The sequence below is a fragment of the Haemorhous mexicanus genome, chromosome 6, assembly GCF_027477595.1.
Source record: "Haemorhous mexicanus isolate bHaeMex1 chromosome 6, bHaeMex1.pri, whole genome shotgun sequence".
Lineage (NCBI taxonomy): Eukaryota > Metazoa > Chordata > Aves > Passeriformes > Fringillidae > Haemorhous > Haemorhous mexicanus.
In genome coordinates, this window is record NC_082346.1 from 1,030,956 (window position 1) to 1,052,307 (window position 21,352).

Here is a 21,352-nt window from a genome sequence, read left to right on the forward strand (position 1 = left end):
CTGTTTCTACACACAGAGAGTTGCATTTGCCTCTAAGTGAGACACCAGTGCAGGAAACTCAGACCAAAAAAAAACCACCACCCATCTCTCCCCGGGCTTTCATGTTTTCCCCTGGGTACCAGCTCCTCTTGTGCCAAGCTCAGCAGACCCAAGGGTGCACTCTTTGTCCCAGCACACCACAGCACTTCAGCCTCCACCACAGCCTTGGCACCTGCAGTTTCTGAACCAGGAGGGTGATGCTGTAAAACAAACTCACCAGCCACGTGTCTGTTCCTGGCTGATTCCTCCCAGAGCTCCTAACCAAGCCCGTGGTGCTCACACACACACACACAGTGCTCAGGCACACAAGGCACACACCCCTCCTTGGTTTTAAGGCAGCATGCCAGAGCCCTGCACAGAATTTTGAACTCCTGAATCAAGCAGCTCCTTCTTTGGCAAGAAAAATCCATGGGAGCCTCCCTTTCCAACAGGTTGTTGATTTTGTGTGGGTTTTCCAGGGGTATTTCAGCTAACCCACGTGTGGCAGAGGTGTTCAGCCCCAGCTGCCTGGAGGGACCTCCAGCAGAGCAGCAGCTGCCCAGACACAGGATCAGTGTGTCAAAAACCAAATTCAAATTCAAACTGAATTGCACAGAGCACCCCATCCCCACAAACCTGATTTGGATGGAATGGCACTGCCAATATCCCATCACCTGGGTCCAGCCTTCCAGGGCCACACAGCCTCACCTGAGAGTGGTCTTTTTCTTTTCTACACATGAAATAAAATAAACCACCTCACAGTTTTCAGGACAAGCTGAAACCCTGGCTTGTGACTTGCCAAAACAGAACAGGAAGAACACACACAGAAAATCCTTGTCAGCGCTCTCCCGACTGCAGTGGCTGCAGGCCAGATCTGTCATGATGCAATTCCCCAGAGGAGCTGCTTTTCTGGCCAGAGCCTCACCTCATCTGAGCTGAAGGAACTCTGGGGAGCTGCACAGGTGGATCTGGCTTTTCGTGGGTAACCTGCTATTGCGCTTTTGTCCGGAGAATTTTGTTCTGTATTTCAGCACCACTCTTCCTAACAGCCTGTAAGGACAATTTTCTCCAAGGAAAGCTCTTATTAGGCTTTATCTCGATGACCTTAGGTTATCTTTTCCAGTTTAATCTACACAAGCTCAGAAATCAAGCTTTGCCCGTGGTAGCCAGCCCATCAAGTCATTCGATTGTCCAGCACAACTTTCAATTCTCACAAGCAATTTGACAATTGCAAGTATTTTGCACTGCATATTATGAAGTCTAGTGCTGCAAAAATAATAAGGCCTGGAATTACACACAGCACTGAAAGTCTACTCATTTAACCACGAATTCTCAGGTCATTTAGATGTTTCAGTAACAGCCATGCTACAGGCCAAGCTGTCATATCACTCTTATCACAAAAATGCCATGTGCCTGTTCCCTAGCTTGCACACATGCCAGCTCTCAGGCTCCCATCTAACCTGCCCTAACTCCAAGGATACACAAGCAAAATGCATTATTGTAATGGATGGCTTCATAACCAGCAGAGCCCTAGAGCCACTCAAGAGTGCTCTCAAGTCATTTACTATGGTTTGTAATTTATTAATAGGGATAGATGAATCTTCCTTGAGGGGAAAAAGGAGGCTTAGCCTGCTGGAGGCACAGAGCTGGATTCTGCCTCCAGCAGGTGAGAAGGGGGGTGTCCCCCCTTTCCCTCCCCAGGCCCCTTGCTTGGCTGTCCTGGGGTCAAATGCCAGCACGGGCTGGGAAGTTACCCCTGTGGTCATCCATGGCAGCCCCCTGCCCAAGGTATGGCCACTTGTCACGGTGACAGATGTCACTGCTACGGTCAGACTGGCCACAGCACACCTTGTGCACACCCACTGCTGAGAAAAGCACTGAAAGGTGACCCAGGGGGTGGCAGGAATGGCTGGGGCCTCAGTCACCACTGCAGGGCAGCAAGGCCCCACTGCTGCTGGCACCAGGGCAGGAGGTGGCAGGGTGGGACAAGAGGGGAGGTGGCAGGGTGGCACTGGGGCAGGAGGTGGCAGGGTGGCACTGGGGCAGGAGGTGGCAGGGTGGGGTGCCCAGGGCAGGAGGTGGCAGGGTGGCACTGGGGCAGGAGGTGGCAGGGTGGGGTGCCCAGGGCAGGAGGTGGCAGGGTGGGGTGCCCAGGGCAGGAGGGGACCAGGGCAGGAGGTGGCAAGATGGGGTGCCCAGGGCAGGAGGTGGCAGGGTGGGGTGCCCAGGACAGGAGATGGCAGGGTGGCATCAGGGCAGGAGGTGGCAGGGTGGCACCAGGGCGGGAGGTGGCAGGGTGGGGTGCCCAGGGCAGGAGGTGGCAGGAGGGAACCAGGGCAGGAGGTGGCAGGATGGGGTGCCCAGGGTGGGAGGTGGCAGGATGGGGTGCCCAGGGCAGGAGGTGGCAGGAGGGGACCAGGGCGGGAGGTGGCAGGGTGGGGTGCCCAGGGCAGGAGGTGGCAGGGTGGCACTGGGGCAGGAGGTGGCAGGATGGGGTGCCCAGGGTGGGAGGTGGCAGGATGGGGTGCCCAGGGCAGGAGGTGGCAGGAGGTGCCCAGGGCAGGAGGTGGCAGGATGGGGTGCCCAGGGCAGGAGGTGGCAGGGTGGCACTGGGCAGGAGGTGGCAGGATGGGGTGCCCAGGGCAGGAGGTGGCAGGATGGGGTGCCCAGGGCAGGAGGTGGCAGGAGGTGCCCAGGGCAGGAGGTGGCAGGAGGGGACCAGGGCGGGAGGTGGCAGGGTGGGGTGCCCAGGGCAGGAGGTGGCAGGGTGGCACTGGGCAGGAGGTGGCAGGGTGGCACTGGGGCAGGAGGTGGCAGGGTGGCACTGGGGCAGGAGGTGGCAGGGTGGCACTGGGCAGGAGGTGGCAGGATGGGGTGCCCAGGGCAGGAGGTGGCAGGGTGGGGTGCCCAGGTGCCCCAGGAGACCGAGGCTCCCAGCAGCACCCACGGCTGCAGGTGGCAGCATCCCAAGGAGCAGAAAGCGTCACTGAGTGTGAAGCACACGTCTGATGGAATGTGAAGAACTTGTGAAATGCCACGTGGTTACAGGAAAGCATGAAATAAATCCTCAGTGAACAGCAGACAATGCAGAAGGCAGCCCTGGGCACACCCACGCAGGGTGGAGGCTGTGCCCCACCAGCAGCCACAATTCCTCCCCCACTTTCTCCTCCCTCTGCCCCATCCCCACGTGCCCCCGTGGGTGGCAGCAGGACAGGCTGGCCCAGCACAGCTCCACAAACCTGACCTCACAACAGGCTGCAGGGCCCCACTTCAGCAGCCTGGAACAACACCAAATCCCTCTCAGTGCTCCCTTGGAAGTCAGCTTTCCTTCTTGCTGCTTTGATTCCTGCACCTAATCTGCAGCTTGCAGCCTCACAGTGTTCCATAGCATGGGGTTAACCTGCAGCAGCTCCTTAAATTACACAGATGGTTTAACAGAAGGACAAATGAGCAGGTACAGAGCAGCCAGTCTGAAAGCAGATTGTGAACACTGCATTGCTTTCAGCAAGTTCAGTTCACTTCCAATTCTGACCTGATTCTTTTATAGATTTAATGAATCTGTCAGGTTGATACCATGAAATGGGACAAGTGAGCAGTCAGCTCTGTTGTAAGGCTTTGTTTTCTTGCTTCCAATTAAAAACAAAACAAAACAAAAGAGAATCCAAGCAATTAATGGGAAACATTAGCATGTAAGAATGCAACAGCTTTTCAACATATGGGAGGTTTCATCTGAGCAAGAATTTTTGCTGGAAAAGATTGAGGTGAGCTCACAACTCTCAATCAAAGTTCTGTGCATCTAAAAAACTTAGTTAAAGTTGGAGAGGGCTGTCACATAATAGATGAATTTACACAACTCTAGAGACTGGCTCTACTGGAATGAATTATTGATGTCTCACTTTCATAGTGAATGACTTGCAGAAAGCAGCACAGAGTACGTCACACTGCTGAAGATCTGCAGACTTAATGCAGCTTTGGCAAAGCCAGCCAAATTCTTTCTCTGAACCTCACATCAACAAAAACAAGACTGTAAGAGATACAGTTGCTTTGGAGGCGGATCAGAGTTTAAAGCATCAACAGCAGCTCTGTACCTGACCCCCACTGATGTAACTGTGCTCCTACAGCTGTTTTTCCTGTTTTCAGAAGTTTTTCTCTTCCCTGCTAATTGACAGAAGCTGAACATCTATTCCAGTGGAGCTCTGCCAGTTTATACAAGCTGAGGATGTGGCCCATATTTTTATAAAGGGAGGTCCTTTCCACTGCTTTGCCATCTGCCAAGCTCCACTTTCAGCTAATTAAATAACGTCAAGTTCTAGCAGGCTCTTTCAGGCCATTAGAGTTTTCCATTTCTGGACCCCTAAGGGTACCTAGCAAGTCTGGCTTCAGGAGAGCTGAGATGTGGGGATTCAAAGGTGCTGACAATGCTAAGAGCATTTCCAAGAGCTGGAAAACCCCCTGACAGTTTGGGCACTCTTTGTGGCTTCCACACAAGGAGAGTTTGTGGAGGATCTGTGAGTGTGAGCGAGCAATCTTGCACGCTCAGGGGAGGGGGAGCTGACTCCAAGCATCTGCTGCTTCAGCCATGCCAGTGGCCTCGAGGGCTGAGCACAGCCTGTGTGCAGCCTGGAGGTGCAGGCAGCTCGCTCTGGACCAACACTGAGCCCATTTATCACAGGGCATTTGTATCCCCACGTCAGCAGCCCTTTTGTCGCCAGCCTCACCCACCCTTTGGTCTGGCACCTCCTCGGGCTCCCTGCCCACCCCCCTGCCATCCCAACCCTCCTGCTGCCCCCCGGGCCCTGTGGCCACCGGGCTGGCCGTGGGGACGAGCAGCACATAGTAAAAGCATTCCATTTACCTCCAGCTCCACAGCTACAAGTGTAACAAACACCCTCCAAAAGCCCTGAGATCCAAAAACGAGCAGCTCCCAAACTGGAGCCAAGGGTGTCCTGTGGTTTGCAGCCCTTCCTCTCCCTCTCTGCTTCCCCTATCATCAACATGACTGGGGTTAAAACAGACCCTCACCAGCCAGAGCAGAGATTGTCTCGTCTTGGGAGCACCAGCCCTGCTACAATGGGGCCTTTCTCCTGCCTGCAGACTTCCAGCACTGCTAGAGTTCAAACACTCCTAACAACCATGGGCAATGTGCAACAGCAGGAGCAGGACATGAACACGAGCAGGGAATAACCCTCTATCAACCAGAAGCTCTCCAGGATTACTGGAGAATTATTATTTCATTATTATCATTATTATCATCATCATTATTATTATTAAAAATATTTAAAATATTTAAAATATTAAAAACCATTATATATTTTCTATATTATATATAATATATAAATATTTGGGGGTGCCTGGTCTGCCTGAGCACAGTGTGTGTGTGAGCCCACCCCACAGGCTGAGCAGCTCTGGGGGAGCCCTGGTCCTCCCTGGGGGTTGCAGGGGATGCTGTGAGCATGGGCAGCTTCCCCAGGGACACACTCTGTGAGCTGGAGATAACAAATAATAAATAAAATATATTATACATACTTTATATATTTTATACATAATAAAATTATTATTATGATTATTATAATTATGATCATTATTATTATTATTAAGGATTACTGCTGGACAACACCAGCAGTACTGGCAGCCTTTGCAATCTTCCTGCTTTTTATCTTGAGAGAGCCCAAAACACCTTCTCCTGTCTGTGGAGAGACTGTTTCAAACAGGGAAAGGGAAAGGGAAAGGGAAAGGGAAAGGGAAAGGGAAAGGGAAAGGGAAAGGGAAAGGGAAAGGGAAAGGGAGAGGGAAAGGGAAAGGGAAAGGGAAAGGGAGAGGGAAAGGGAAAGGGAAAGGGAAAGGGAAAGGGAAAGGGAAAGGGAGAGGGAAAAGGGAAAGGGAAAGGGAAAGGGAAAGGGAAAGGGAAAGGGAAAGGGAAAGGGAAAGGGAAAGGGAAAGGGGAAAGGGAAAGGGAAAGGGAAAGGGAAAGGGAAAGGGAAAGGGAAAGGGAAAGGGAAAGGGAAAGGGAAAGGGAAAGGGAAAGGGGAAAGGGAAAGGGAAAGGGAAAGGGAAAGGGAAAGGGAAAGGGAAAGGGAAAGGGAAAGGGAGAGGGAAAAGGGAAAGGGAAAGGGAAAGGGACAGGGAAAGGGAAAGGGAAAGGGGAAGGGAAAGGGGAAGGGAAAGGGGAAGGGAAAGGGGAAGGGAAAGGGGAAGGGAAAGGGGAAGGGAAAGGGGAAGGGAAAGGGGAAGGGGAAAGGGGAAGGGGAAAGGGGAAGGGGAAAGGGAAAAGGGAAAAAGGAAAAGGGAAAAAGGAAAAGGGAAAGGGAAAGGGAGCCATGTATGGTGGCATGGCTGAAGGACAAGTTGTGCTTTCGGCTCTGCCTAGGATAAAGTGAGAATTACCCCCATCTAGATCAGCCTCTCATCCACTCCACTGCCACGTTAGGAGAAAAAAAGAGGACAAACAAACCCAACAAATGAAGCATTAATGGGAAGAGAGCAGTTCTTCTCTCATGGCCCCTGGTGCAGTGCCGGGAGTGAGGCCAGGCTCAAACACTGGCCTGAGACCCCAGTGACATTTCAGTGCCACTGCAGGGACAGGTGCCACCTCCTGCCGAGGTGTGTGACCGTGTGGGCACACCTCTGTCCAAGGGTCAGGCACGATGTCACCAGCTCATCCCACACCAGGCACGTGGCTTCAGCACAGAGCTGAGCCAGGGGGGCTGCCTGAGGCACAGAGCACACAGCAGGCATTTGAACACCTCTCTGGGGGCTGCCACCAATACTTCTCAACCTCCAGCCTGTGGTATAGGACCACAACAGACCTTCCTCTTCCCTTCCCAACTATTTAAGGGAGCCAGCACCCCAGACTTCCCTTGAAATGCAGTGCAGAGAGGCTGCAGGGATGGACACAGCTGAGCAGGGTGCAGCAGCATCCTCTGGAAGAAGCAGCTGGAGCTGCCTGAAAGGGCCCAGCCTCGGAGGGAGACAAGCTTCCTGATGGCCTGGATGAAGGTCTGTGCCTCTGGGGCTTTGGGAGGATGTCACAGGCCAGGGAACAGCACGTGGGGCAGTCTGTGAAACAGGCCCAGAAGTACAGCACGGCTGTATTGTAAGATGCACTGTACTCCTGGCAAGTCACGTGCCTCAGAACGGGACATAAATCATTGCAAGCCTCAACTTTTGTTTCCACAGAACTTATTCAATGTTTTTGGTTCCACACAGAGGGCCCTGTTCAGCATCTTGCTGCCATGGTGTTTTTCTGTCTTGACAATTCACTTCCACGGGCAGGCATGGAGCCAGCTCAAATGAGACTGGAGGCAGTGAAAAGCCCTTCAGGTAAACAGTGTGATAAGCTAAACTGCAAAAACGAGACAATGTTTTTGTACTACGAGGCAGTTGCCATGGAGACGGTTGCTAATTAACTGCATTCAGCCAAGAGAACAAAGGCTTTAAGGGCACTCAGGACTCTGTATCTCAGAGAGAGCAATGCAGAATGTCTTATGCAATCTGCACATCTATCATATCTGGAATACCTGAGCCTTTGCTTAGCCTGCAAAATACCTCGGTGACAGCAAGGGGGGTTTAGTCCCTTAAATTTCAATAATTTTTAGGTAGTTAATGACTTGCCAGCGTTTAAAAAACAAACAAAACCCATTCTTAAAAGTAACAGGTATGGAGAATCAAAGCACCAAGTCAGGGCTGCACTGAACACTGAGCTGTTCCAGGTTCATCCAGAGCTCAGAGTCAGGGTCAGGCTGGGCACTGAGGGGCTGCAGGGTGGCTGCTGCCAGGAGCTGCCCTCCCACCTCACAGAGCCAATGCCAGCTGTGAGACAGAGCCACAGCTGGACAGCAGGGACAGTGGCACGGCTCCTGGGAGAACAGATTCGGGAGGGAGGGAAAAGCCCGGGCAGCTGCAGCCCGAGGAGGAGTGAGGAGTGCAGAGGAGCAGCCCTGCAGCCAGGGCAGGAGGGGCAGGAGGGGCAGGAGGTGCCCTGGGCTGGGGCTGAGGCTGCCCTGGGCACAGGGAGGGCACGGGGATGCTCAGACCCACAGGAGGAGGGATATTGAGCAGGGGGATGCCTGAAGGAGGCTGTGAGCCAGGAGAAGCCCGTGCTGGAGCAGGTCTGTGGGCAGGACTCGTGACCCCCGTGCTGGAGGAGGTTTATGGGCAGGACTCGTGACCCCCGTGCTGGAGCAGGTCTGTGGGCAGGACTCGTGACCCCCGTGCTGGAGCAGCCCACCCTGAAGGACTGACCCCTCTGGAAGGGACAGGCTGGAGAAGTTCAGGAAGAGCTGCTGCCCGTGGGAAGGAATCACTCTGGAGAAGCTGTGTCCACGGCAGGGACCCCCACTGGAGCAGGGAAGAGTACGAGGAGCCCTCCCCTGAGGAGGAAGGAGCAGAAGCAAAGGTGTGTGATGCACTGATCACAACCCTCATGCCCCATCCCCCTGCACCACTGAGGAAGAGGAAGCAGAGAAACTGGGGGCAAAGTCACAATAACTAACTCTTAATCCATTCCTAAATAAAGCTCCTAAAACTGTACCTGGGACCTGAAGACTGTATTTAAATTAAAACTGGCAGCTCTGAACAGATCATTTCCAAGGGCTCATACTTTGCTTTAGTTTCCTGTTAGAGCTCCCTCCAATGCCTCCCAAGCACTGCAGGCCTACAGCCCTCCAGGGAAAGCAGAAACTTGTCAGAAGTGCTGAAAACCCCAGGGCAGCACACCTGCAGCCCACAGAGTGCTCTCAGCATCCCTGCAGCCCCCAGGGGGACCAGGGCTGCCCTGGGGTGGGCGAGGGTTTGCCCAGCCTGTGCCAGCCCAGGCACCTCCAAACAGGACACAGGCACATCCCAGCTCAGCTCTGAAATCCTCCAAGTTCAGCTCCTTCCCCAAGTGGAAGCTGAGGAAAACAACTGAGAGCCCACGAGAACGACCCTTCCTTTAGGGCTGACAAGCCAGTGGCTAAAACAGATCTGCACTGACACCAGATTTCTTTAGGTCTGGATAAATAAGGCAGTATTTTTCCTTTTTAAGTCATTATGCACGTGATTTAAATAAAAACAAAACTGGGGATTTTTTTTTAAACAGGATTTAGATGCTGTCAGGCTGTAAAGAGTCACAATCAATTTTGAATTGAAGTCCTTGCTAAGGGGAATGGGATGAGTTCACACCTCATATGAGGGTATTACCTCAGCAAAGCCTGCTGCACGCTGAACACACAGTATATTAATTTACTACATGAAGGCCTAAGGTTTGGGGTTTTTTTGACATTTTGAATTATGAGGCATCTGCAAACAGACCCTAAATCTGAATTGCACATGGATTTTCCACACCAGCCAATTCTGATTGCCCCCAGCCATCCCCTCCAGCATCAATCACTCACCCACACGACTGTAGTTCATATTTCTCTCACAGAAACAGAGGTCTGCAAAATTCTTAAACTCTTGCCTAGAAAACAGGAATTATTACTTCTGTGGCAAACTAAGTTTTAAACATAAGGGACCCAATTCTGCCTTCAGTTATGCTGCCATAAATCTTTAACAATTCCATTAGATTTATAACAGTGCAACCGAGCAGGAAATTGAGCCCAAGATATTTTCTAAATCGGTAATTAAATAGCAGAATTTTAGTTTGGCACAGAGTAAAGACCTCTTAGATTACTTCTTTGGATAAGGCTACATACCTTTTTGTTCCTTGAATAACAACATTATGAACAAATTAAATCATTCTATCTTCAGCAGCCTCTCCCTTATTCTGTGCAAGGACCACATCATCTCATGGAGCATCAACACGGGGCTAAACATTGCCTCAGTTTCCACTTTCCCTCTCTCTTCTCCACGTCCAGACTCCTTGTGGCTCTCCATTATTTGCACATGGCACACAGCACCTCCAGGACCTTTCCTTGTTTGGTTTCAAGGAGCTACTGCATTAAGCAAACCTCTGCTAATAATGAAATGGCATTTAGTCAGCTCCCTTATGACGGGGGCGAGGCATCCTGTGGTCACATTATGCAGGGCTTGTGCTCTCAGGGGGATGCAGCCTGCTCTCCCCCCACTCAGGGGGTGGTGCAGGAACCTGGATTTGCCACAGCTGCCCTGAACTCCCCGAGGGTCACTGGACAAGCTGTGAAAGGACCCCCTTCAGCACTAAAGCTCAGATGGCACTGGGGGGAAGAGGGCTCAATTCCCAGCTCTGCTGTAAAGCCCCTGATGACATCAGACAAGTTATTTAGTCCCTCTAGGCTGCTTTGCTTCCTTGGGCAAGGGCAGCTTGTAAAATTTCCTGTCTCGTAATTTTACCAGAAGTGGGTTTTTAGTGGCTATTTTAGCTCATTTTAATTTTTGCTCAGTATCTCCAGCCCTAATGCATCTCCCCTGCTCGGGAGCACTCTGCCAGGCTCCAGCCCTGCCCCGGCAGCTCTGCGCTCACGGGGCTCAGTGGGAGGCTGGAACCTGGGACAACTGCTCCCAGATGGGGGCTCAGGGACATCAAGAGCCGGGCCAAAGGGCCTTCTGACTGTCCCACCTGTTAGTGGCACTCCTCTGGCCAGCCAGCTATGCAGCTCCAGTGGCCTTCCCTCGCAGCCTGGCAGGATGGAAAATTCTGCGGGGGCTCCTCCGCGCGCTATCCCTTACAGCAATTCTCCTCAGCCTGCTGCTGATTGGGCCTGCTGCAGCTAAAAATACCCCTGCAGCCTGAATATGCAGCACACAATGCATGCCTGCATACCTCACCTAGCTAAATATATGCCCACATGCCTGCCTCATAACAGCTACAAATATGAATCTCGCTGTTTCGGCGCAGGGCGCTCTCCTGGGAGGCTGCTCTGCACTGCCAAAGCAAAGGAAGGTCCCAGCTGAGAGGGAGCCAGATCCTTGAGTATGCTCCTCCTGGCTGAGGACTCCTGACTACATTTTAATTGGCTGGAGCACATTTCATTCACACACACAAACCTATTTTCACATGGAGGTATGTGCACATATCTATACACAGCTATTGGTAAACACTTCTTTCACCTTTAATTGTACTGAAAGGTTCATTGCTGACAGTCCACCCAAGGAAGAGCCAAAGAAATGAAAATGCAATTCTTGTTCAAAGAAGTTGAAGTTACCAGGCCACATGAAGGCACTTGCTAAAATGATCCAAAGAATACTTTCACTATGGAAAATTATTAGTTGTCAACTCTACCCAGCCTGCTGTCCCCAAGTCCCTGAAATTGGGACCCAGCTGGGCCAACATTTTCCTGTTCTCAGTGTCTAAGGCAGCAGTGTTACCTGCTAGTTTAGGGGTAGAACTGCTGCTGAATCCAAACAGCTGAAGATGAGTTTCTCATCTGTGTTCCCTGCTCACTTGCATTGCTAGCATGACAAAAACCACAACTTAAACTGTGATTTTTATTTCATTAATCCTTTTTTTTTCACGTTGACCGAACACCAGTTGATGTTAAGGTAGAAGTAAGAAAAAGCAAAGCAGCTTCAGGCAAATAAGCTTCAGATGTTTCAGCCCTGCTGCAATGATTAGGCAAACAGAAAAAGCATTTTCTTTGTTATATGCAAACCTGGCACACTCTACCTCACCTACTTCCACTCAGATTACTGGAATATGCTCCCTAACCCCTGCAGGCATGTTTTCTGTGCTGCTGTCCCCAAAACTGTCAGGCATGCAGGGCTGCCTACAGAGAAACCAAGACTCAGCCCAAGCCAAACCCCTCCCTGCCTGTTGGGTCCCCCTCCTCCAAGGAGGGCAGCCAAACAAGGAGCTGGGTTGGTGACCTGACCTTCCCTGAAGGCCTGAACACCTGGAAACCCCTGGCAAGCTGACTGCCCCCTTCGAGGCAGAAAGGAGACCTCAGCAGAAGCAGGAAATCCAGAGAGTCCTCGGGAGGCCTGACCAGCAGGAGATGGCTGCTGGGGGAAGGCAGTCACTGTGCCCCTGACGTCTCAGCCCAGAGCAGGTGTGTGCTGAGCACCCTGCAGGTAAAACTGTGCTGCTGTTTGACTGACATCCCAGCACCTCCCACAGTGGGCAGTGCCCTCTCAGGGTCCAGTCCCCCCCTGAACTTGGGATGGACTGCTGTCCCTTTTACATTAGCTTTAACAAGCCATGCCACTGCTGTTCAAAAGAGCATTCATGAAATGGAACCATCACATTCGTACCCCAATTTTGTATTATTTTTGCTTACAAAAACATGTTCCTTAGTCAAACAGTGTAAACACTTTTTATGCCTAGAACAAAACCAGAAAAATTGCAGAGGAGCCTTTTTCTACTAACTAAACCATTACTTCTGCTGAAAGTCTGTAAACTGTTAATCCATTAGTGTCTAATTTCTTAGACTCAAATTCCAGACTTGAATCATCTGGAAGCCCAGAGCCTGAAGTGTTTCTGTCTGATGTTCCAGACCAAGTGCCCCACATGAAATTGTTTGTAGGATAGGAAAATATTCATACAATGGTATTAATGCAACTTCTCAAGGGCACCACAAAAAAAAAAAAAAAAAAAAAAAAAAAAAAAAAAAATCCTTCATGCATCTGTTAGGAAATCCCCATAAGACTCAGATAAGATACATATTAATTTTGAAGAGCAAGCCCTTGGGGAATTGTGTAAGACTCATGTCACAACTACCACAGCGTTTACTCTCCAACAGCTGGCCCAGGATCACCCCTGTGAGGTGTGGGCTGGGACACAAACCCACTTCTCAGGAGACTGCATGGCCCCAGAAAAGCAAAGATGCAGCAGAATTTCTTTGTGTCCCCTCTGCTCCTTGTTCCCCTCAGTGTTATTGTTATCACACCTGCACAGAGCAAACCCCCTGGGGAAGCAGTGGGAGCTAGGATGAAATTTCCCTTCCAGCATGGCTCAGATGTCTGGTTCTCACCACTCATCTCACTGGCCCCCAGTCCATGCTGGACAGCCATCTAGGACTTCCCAAATCCAGCACTCTTGGGGATGGTCAGGGCAGCTAAGGGGTCCAATTTTGATCAATATTTTCTTCTGTTGCTGGTCGTGTAAGATGCTCCCTGCACTGTCCAAGTCTCCCTCTTCACAAAACAACAATTTCTAAGTTTTCTCACCTCTTCTGCTTCCATAAGGGTGCCCAGAACAAGAGTGCCAACATGGACATAACTTACCCTCCCCATGCCCACGTCAGCTGCTGGGGAAGATGGAACAGGAAAGCCTTACAGATATGACTGCCTGGCAAAAGATTTGAGACTATAGAAACTGTGAGATTGAAATGAAAGCAAGCTCTGAGATCCCTCAGTGACTGAACACCTGGAAAACAATGGCATGGCCAGCTGAAGGGAATCCCCTTTGGATGGAGCAGCACCCTCTGCTTGCAGGCAGCTCCAGGGGTCAGAGCAGACCCTGCTGGCTTGGCAGGAGGGCCCAGAGAGGAGTTTTGGGGTTTAAAATGGAACACAGTGTGGTGATGTGATGATTCTTACAGGCTGTGTGTAAATGCTGTAGGACTTGTGTCTTGTGCTAGGTTGGTGAGTGAGAATTAGAATATTCAGCACAGGAGAAGATTTATGGCATTGGCATGGGAACCTCGCTTTGTTACCCTCTGAGGCTCTCATCCTCTCATCCTCTCATCCTCTTTCCCTCTCTCTGTCCCCCTCTTGGCCCTGCTCTGAGCTGTGCTGGCAGCTCCCAGCAGAGCCCTGCCCCCAGGCCCTTTGCAATAAACCCCAATTCCAGACCTGGCCTCAGAGATCCCTGGTCCCCAATAAACCCCAATTCCAGACCTGGCCTCAGAGATCCCTGGTCCCCTCCAGCCAGGCTGTCCTGGGGAAGTGTCACTGCTCTGCTGCCACCACTGTGGGACATAACTCAGCTGCTCTTTGAAGCACAGACACTTGTACCAGTCTCACACTGGCCCCATGAAGAGGAATTCAGACCTTACAGCCCCTCATAATGCCCAGGTGGGCCTTACTTGTCCCACTCAAGCTGTCCCAGGCTCCCTGAAGGAGAAGGTGTTTGCCCCAGGAGCGAACCCAGTTCTGCAAGGAAGGAGATCAAATCAACAAGTCAATTTTCTTTCATGCTATCTACAGGCAGGCCTTTCAATTATCTTGATCTCTCAGTACTGTGCAACCAGCTAACACACTCCATCAGCCTGGTCAGGAGTTTTAACTGCCTCCTAGCACGACAGCTATTCCTTAAAGCTGCAGAACTCTGCCTTCTGCCAGGACAGGATCACAGGTCCATCCTGAGAAACCAGTGCTGGGAGAAAAAGGAGCTAATGCAGGTGACACTAGACAACCACCTGAGTGTATCCTGGATGTTCCAGCCAGGCTGCATCACTTCAGTGCTCCTGTGTCTAAACAAGGGTGTGACCAAAGGGACAGGGTCATAAAGGAAAGGCACAGCCTTACGCTGTTTTGCATGGCTGTTTAAACAGGATTAGCCCCTAAATGACTCTGAAGTGGACAAATGGCTGCTCTGAAGCTGCCCTGGTAGCTTCCACTGAGTTTCAGGCAGTGCCCACTGAGCCCCGGGAGGCTGGGGCAGCAGCCACACTTCTGTCTTTCCATGAACAGCCACCACTTCTGCCACGGGTGACTGAAGTGAACATGTTTAGCAGAGAGAGGACAAAGCCCAAGTGCTAAAAGTCACTTTCAAAGGATGTCCTGCTCTTTCTGATGCATCATTTTTCAGCAAAACTTTTTGGTATACATTTCCATTTCCTTTGGAGTACATCACCCTCCCGAGCCAACACAGCCAATGGAGCTCTCGATCCACAGCTGTGCCATGTACCTTCCAGAGCATCACTGACACTTTCAGCTGTGGTGCTACCACAGCCTGCTCCCCAGCAGGAGCTGAGCCCCTCACCACACACAGCTCCCACTGTCCCACCTCCATTTTCCCTTTCGGACAGCAGGTTATGGTGGAGAGGTAAAAACAAAAACAAAGAGAACAAAATTCTCTGTCCTATGAAGACTCTGCCTCTTTATCTCAAAGCACTGACAATTAACTCTTGAAAGGCCAAGGAGGAGGACTGAGCCCAGTTCCCCCACATTTCAGAAGTGGTGGAGATGGAGCCCTGCAGCCCTCCTTCCCACGGGCTGGGCTCACACCAGCAGACCTGGCCCCTCCAGCACGGCCTGCTGGTGTTGCAAGAACAGCAGCACGTTGCAGAAGCAATCTCAGGCAGATCTGCTCACAACCCAAGCAATTTCAGCAGTGACTTCTCCGGCAGACACCTGGTGTCTCTGTGGCCCCTGCTGCCCTTCCCTGCCAGCACCCAGCAAGCCAGCACTGCCCCAGGGCTTCTGGACACTGCTGTGTACAGCCTAAAACACCCCAAGAGTGCCTTTCAGAATAGCAGTCCCATCTCCCCTGCCTTCACTTGGTGCCTGTTGCTGAGAGAACAAAAAAGGGGGAGAAAAAAATAAAAAATAAATAAATACAAGAGCGTATCTTTGTACAATGATTGCAGGAACAGATGAATAAACATGAAACCTGATACTTCACATCTGGTATTTCATCACTCCAAATACCTTATTCACATTCAAATAGATTTAACACTGTGGAAACTTTATAAGGTAACAATGTCTTTATGGAGGCAGCAACTTGCACGGAACTTTTAAAATTAAAAGTAACAGTAAAAATAATTTGTAACGTGTTCCTGTACTCTTCATAAAGCTATTTACCTCGCAGTTTCCTAACAGAAACCCAGAAAAACACCAAATAATGGCAGTTAGATACAGAATCAGGCAAGCCCACAGAAAAGGATTTCTTTTGTCAATGGTCTAGTTCAAAGTTCAATTTTAATACCCATTTTGCACAAGGTGCTTTGGAAATGAAGACTATTATTACTTATGGTATGAAAAATCTACTATCTGAGCAGAAATTTTTATGAAGTATCCTTTTCCCTTAACAGTGCTTGCCAAGAGATTTTATATACAACCTAATAAGCATACACAGTCCTGAAAGGCTGCTGGGCAATTTCTCACCTTAATTAGTGCTAATTCTTCTCTGCAAAACTTCTAAACCTGCTCAAAAACTTCCTTTTAATAATCACTACATACTCACAAGCACTTTTGTTGCAGAGATGAATGCCTTCAATGCAAACTTGCAACTGAAGGGCTGTTTCCAGGTCTCAGAAATTTTTATGAAATTATTTTCCTTGTCTTAAAGGCAAAAGCCACCTTTACTACATTGAGGCTCATTTAGCAGTGCAGATGACAAAATGTCTGAGGGCATGTTCCACTTGTTAGCACTCATGGCACTTTGGCATTGTCCCTAGAGCTGCACTAAAGCCACATCCTGCTCTATCTAAATTTTTAAAAAAGGGGGGGAAAAAAGGAAAACGTGCAGACAGAGCCAAATCCAGTCCCGTGGTAACTCCAGTGACTTCAGTTCCACCAGGGATAAAAGCAGGGCTGCATTTCACAGCAGCTTTCATTCCTGTAATCTTTTCCAAAGCACTCTCTCAGGAGCAAAGACAAGCAGGCAGAGATCTTGCCAATAAGTGAGTTCACAGGGATTGCTGCAAGTTCCTGAAGGAGCAAAAGACCAACAATGGGAAGGAAGCACAAGCACAGGACAGCCTCTAATGGGCTGGAGTCTCCCCATGAGCTGCATGAGCAGGGACACAGAAATTCACTGGAATGGATCTCTGGGGCACAAGGCAAATCATGGGGTGCCCCACCTGCACCAGAGGATGGTATCTGTGTTTGAGCAGCACTGCTCTTGAGACAGCACAGATGGAAAAATGTGTCCAAGGACACAAGAAAATGTGTCCAAGGACACAAGAAAATGTGTCTAAGGACACAAGAAAATGTGTCTAAGGACACAAGAAAATGTGTCTAAGGACACAAGAAAATGTGTCTAAGGACTCAGTCTTTCCTCTGGGGCCTACACTGGACTGCCTCCACCACGAGTGAGAGCATCAATTGATAGATGTGCTCCTCTACCCTCCACATTTCCACCCTCCTCACCCTTTTTGAGCTGTGCTTACTTTTAGTCAGTACTGTGCCAGGAGCAAAACCAACACCGTGAGACCTGCACAACCTCCCTCACAAAGGAGAGGGAAAAGGAGGGATGGATGGAGCTTTCCTGCAGGAAACTTATCACACATCCCTTGGCTTTACCACGTGCTCCCCTTCTGCCTCAAGAATTTCAAAACTAGTTTCTGGAATTTGTCCATCCAAACCAAAACAAGCGTCGTTGCTTCTGACCCAATCATTTCCCATAAATGTAAAACCAAGAGTTTCATTAAGCTTTCCTTTTGTTTTCTGAGGGTTTCTTCAAGGAGCCACAACCCTGGGCCAGCCTGAAATGCTCCTGGTCTTGCACAGGTCACAGTTTTGTCTTTGCAGCCTGAGGATGCCTCAAGGCAAGAATAAAATTGTTAGGACATCCCCTTTTCCCTCCCCAGCCAGGGGCCCCTGCAACCCTTTTCTGTGGGGACAGGATCAAAAGTCTTTTGTTCTTGTCATCCTCCCGAGTCTTAAGTTACATTTTTGGGAAGGCAAGGGGAGAGGGAAGCATCCTTCCCTCCTTCCTCCCAGGTCTCAGCTGCAGAGGAGCAGCTGAAGTGACTCAGGAGAAGTCACAGATGTCCCCCAGTGCCCCGGGGCAGCTCTCCCATCCCACCCCAGCTCTGGCCCGGGCAGGAGCCCCTTGGCCACCCCCCACCCACAGACCCCAGTGCCCTCAGCCCTCCTTGAGCAACCCCTGGGTCCCCTGGAGCCAGCTGAACACAAACCTCTCAGAAACACCAATCCAAGGATGGGTTTAGACCACCACAAAGAAGAGTGAAGAAACTCTGGCTGCTTGCTTACATGAATGTTGCAAAGCTCTCATGAAATCAAAGGCAGAGACTTAAAATATGTCTTCAAGCAAAATCTCTGCCCTTCTCAAAGTCTCTCTCCAAAGATCAAAAACTACAATTGCTTAACTTAATCCACACAGAGTGATCATTATATTTGCTTCCATGAAGATCAGATCAGTTCTGGTGCCCATATCTAAAGGTAATTTCAGTTAGAAAGTGAAATGGTGCTCTCTTGACCTTTTGTCTTACGTGGCCCATGAATTACTGAACCATTACAGCATCCCCCACCCTGTGGAAGCCTGGCCCTATTGCCATGTCTCTCTTGTAAGCGAAATAAACTTGGTATGCCACTAAAAGGCATTAAATTATTTTCATTATGCCACGCAGAATGTAAAACACTTACACTGTTTTGATTTCAAAATCCTTGGAGAACAATTATGCTCTCAGGGCCATAAGACTCTATTAGGAAGTCCTCAGAAATCTAGCATGGTTTCAATAAATCCTCAAACACTACAAAGCAGTCACTCAGTTTGAAGAATGAAAACATGAGTTCATCCACTGCGAAGTCAGGATGTAAATTCTGCTCACACAGTGCTCTGCACTTCCTAACACATTTCTTCCTGCTCAACCAGGGCAACTCTTAAAGTGCAGATTTCAGCATCAAGCACGCATGGCCCCTTTTTTGATTGAAAATTAACTATAATTGATTTAGGATTAGCATAAATACGAGATGTGCCCATGCTCATGGTGATACTAGCTACCAGTATTAATCAGCAATTAGATATGCACAAATAGTTTCATACATATATAATTCAACCAATGTTAGCAGTCAGGATTAGGAACCATTAAACGAAATCAGAGATTGTCACAATCAGTGGATAAATATGTTAATTTCTTTAATTTACACAATAGCACCAAAAAAATGCTTCAAAACACCAAAAAGGAGATTTCAGGGGTGACTAGTGTGGTTGTAGGGATCCTGATTTAAAAAAAAAAAAATGCAACCACCCTTATTTTGGCTGATGGGCTGTCGCAGCCTAAGTAAGGCTCTAGAGCATAAATCCACAACCAGCCCGTTTGTACATGCATGCCTGCCTACTCCTCGAAGGAGCACAACCTCCTGAAGAGGCAAATGCTCTGCCCTGCCCACAGGGAAATACCGGCACCCAGAAACGATCCCAGTGGCGAGAGGGGCGAGCAGGGAGCACCGGGCAGGTTCCATCCCCCGGGCAGGGGCCAGCGGGAGGAGGAGGAGGGGAAAAAGCAAAGAGCCAGGCAGGAAAGCCGGCCCGGGAACTTTTTGCTGCCGAGGGCAGCTGAGACGCTTCATCGCGACCCTTTTCTTCCCGGACAGGACGTGCGGGGTGGCACGGCAGCTGCGGAGGGACCGCCCGGGGCACCTCGGCCGGGGCACAGCTGGCGGCAGCTGCGGCAACATCTGTGCGGGGCCGGGCCCTCTGCCCCGCCAGGGAGCGGCGAGCGACGGGGGTACATCCTCGGGGCACGGCCACACATCCTCGGGGCACGGCCACTCATCCTCGGGCACGGCCATCCATCACTGGGGCACTGCCACCCATCATTGGGGCACTGCCACCCATCCTCGGGGCACGGCCACCCATCCTCGGGGCACGGCCACCCATCCCCGGGGCACGGCCACACATCCTCGGGACATGGTCACCCATCCCCGGGGCACTGCCACCCATCCTCTGGGCACGGCCACCCATCCTCGGGCACGGCCACCCATCCCCGGGCATGGCCACCCATCCTCGGGGCACAGCCACCCATCCTCTGGGCACGGCCACCCATCCTCGGGGCACGGCCACCCATCCTCTGGGCACGGCCACCCATCCTCGGGGCACGGCCACCCCTCCCCGGGGCACGGCCACCCATCCCCGGGGCACGGCCACCCATCCTCGGGGCACTGCCACCCATCCTCTGGGCACGGCCACCCATCCTCGGGGCACGGCCACCCACCCCCGGGCATGGCCATCCATACCGGGGCACGGCCACCCATCCTCGGGGCACAGCCACCCACCCCCGGGCACGGCCACCCATCCTCGGGAACGGCCACCCATCATCGGGGCACGGCCACCCATCCTCGGGCACTGCCACCCATCCTCGGGACATGGTCACCCATCCCCGGGGCACGGCCACCCATCCTCGGGCACAGCCACCCATCCTCGGGCACAGCCACCCATCCTCGGGGCATGGCCACCCATCCTCGGGACATGGTCACCCATCCCCGGGGCACTGCCAGCCATCCTCGGGGCACGGCCACCCATCCCCGGGCACGGCCACCCATCACTGGGGCACTGCCACCCATCCCCGGGCACGGCCACCCATCCTCGGGGCACGGCCACCCATCCTCGGGGCACGGCCACCCATCCTCGGGGCACGGCCACCCATCCTCGGGGCACGGCCGCCCATCCCCAGGGCACGGCCACCCATCCCCGGGGCACTGCCACCCATCCTCGGGACATGGTCACCCATCCCCGGGGCACGGCCACCCATCCTCGGGCACAGCCACCCATCCTCGGGCACAGCCACCCATCCTCGGGGCATGGCCACCCATCCTCGGGACATGGTCACCCATCCCCGGGGCACTGCCAGCCATCCTCGGGGCACGGCCACCCATCCCCGGGCACGGCCACCCATCACTGGGGCACTGCCACCCATCCCCGGGCACGGCCACCCATCCTCGGGGCACGGCCACCCATCCTCGGGGCACGGCCACCCATCCTCGGGGCACGGCCACCCATCCTCGGGGCACGGCCGCCCATCCCCAGGGCACGGCCACCCATCCCCGGGGCACGGCCATCCATCCTCGGGGCACGGCCACCCATCCTCGGGGCACGGCCACCCATCCTCGGGCACGGCCATCCATCCTTGGGCACAGCCACCCATCCTCGGGGCACGGCCACCCATCCCCAGGGCACGGCCACCCATCCTGGGGGCACGGCCACCCATCCTCAGGGCATGGCCACCAATCCCCAGGGCACGGCCATCCATCCTCGGGGCACGGCCACCCATCCTCGGGGCACGGCCACCCATCCTCGGGCACGGCCATCCATCCTTGGGCACAGCCACCCATCCTCGGGGCACGGCCACCCATCCCCAGGGCACGGCCACCCATCCTGGGGGCACGGCCACCCATCCTCAGGGCATGGCCACCAATCCCCAGGGCACGGCCATCCATCCTCGGGGCACGGCCACCCATCCTGGGGGCATGGCCACCCATCCTCGGGACACTGCCACCCATCCCTGGGGCACTGCCACCCATCCTCGGGGCACAGCCACCCATCCTCGGGGCACGGCCACCCATCCTCGGGACACTGCCACCCATCCCTGGGGCACTGCCACCCATCCTCGGGACACTGCCACCCATCCCTGGGGCACTGCCACCCATCCTCGGGGCACGGCCGCCCATCCCTGGGGCACTGCCACCCATCCCCGGGGCACGGCCACCCATCCCCGGGGCACGGCCACCCATCCTCGGGCACGGCCACCCACCCCCGGGCACACGGGCACACGGGCACACGGGCACACGGGCCAGGGCTCTGCCGGCC

The 21,352-nt window shown here is 52.5% G+C and overlaps 1 protein-coding gene across 6 annotated transcripts in view; it reads right to left on the bottom strand.

The window, feature by feature from the left end:
- Positions 1–21,352, bottom strand: part of TEAD1 (TEA domain transcription factor 1) — a 166,198-nt gene that overhangs the window by 84,495 nt on the left and 60,351 nt on the right. The gene's annotated exons all lie outside the window — the stretch shown is intronic.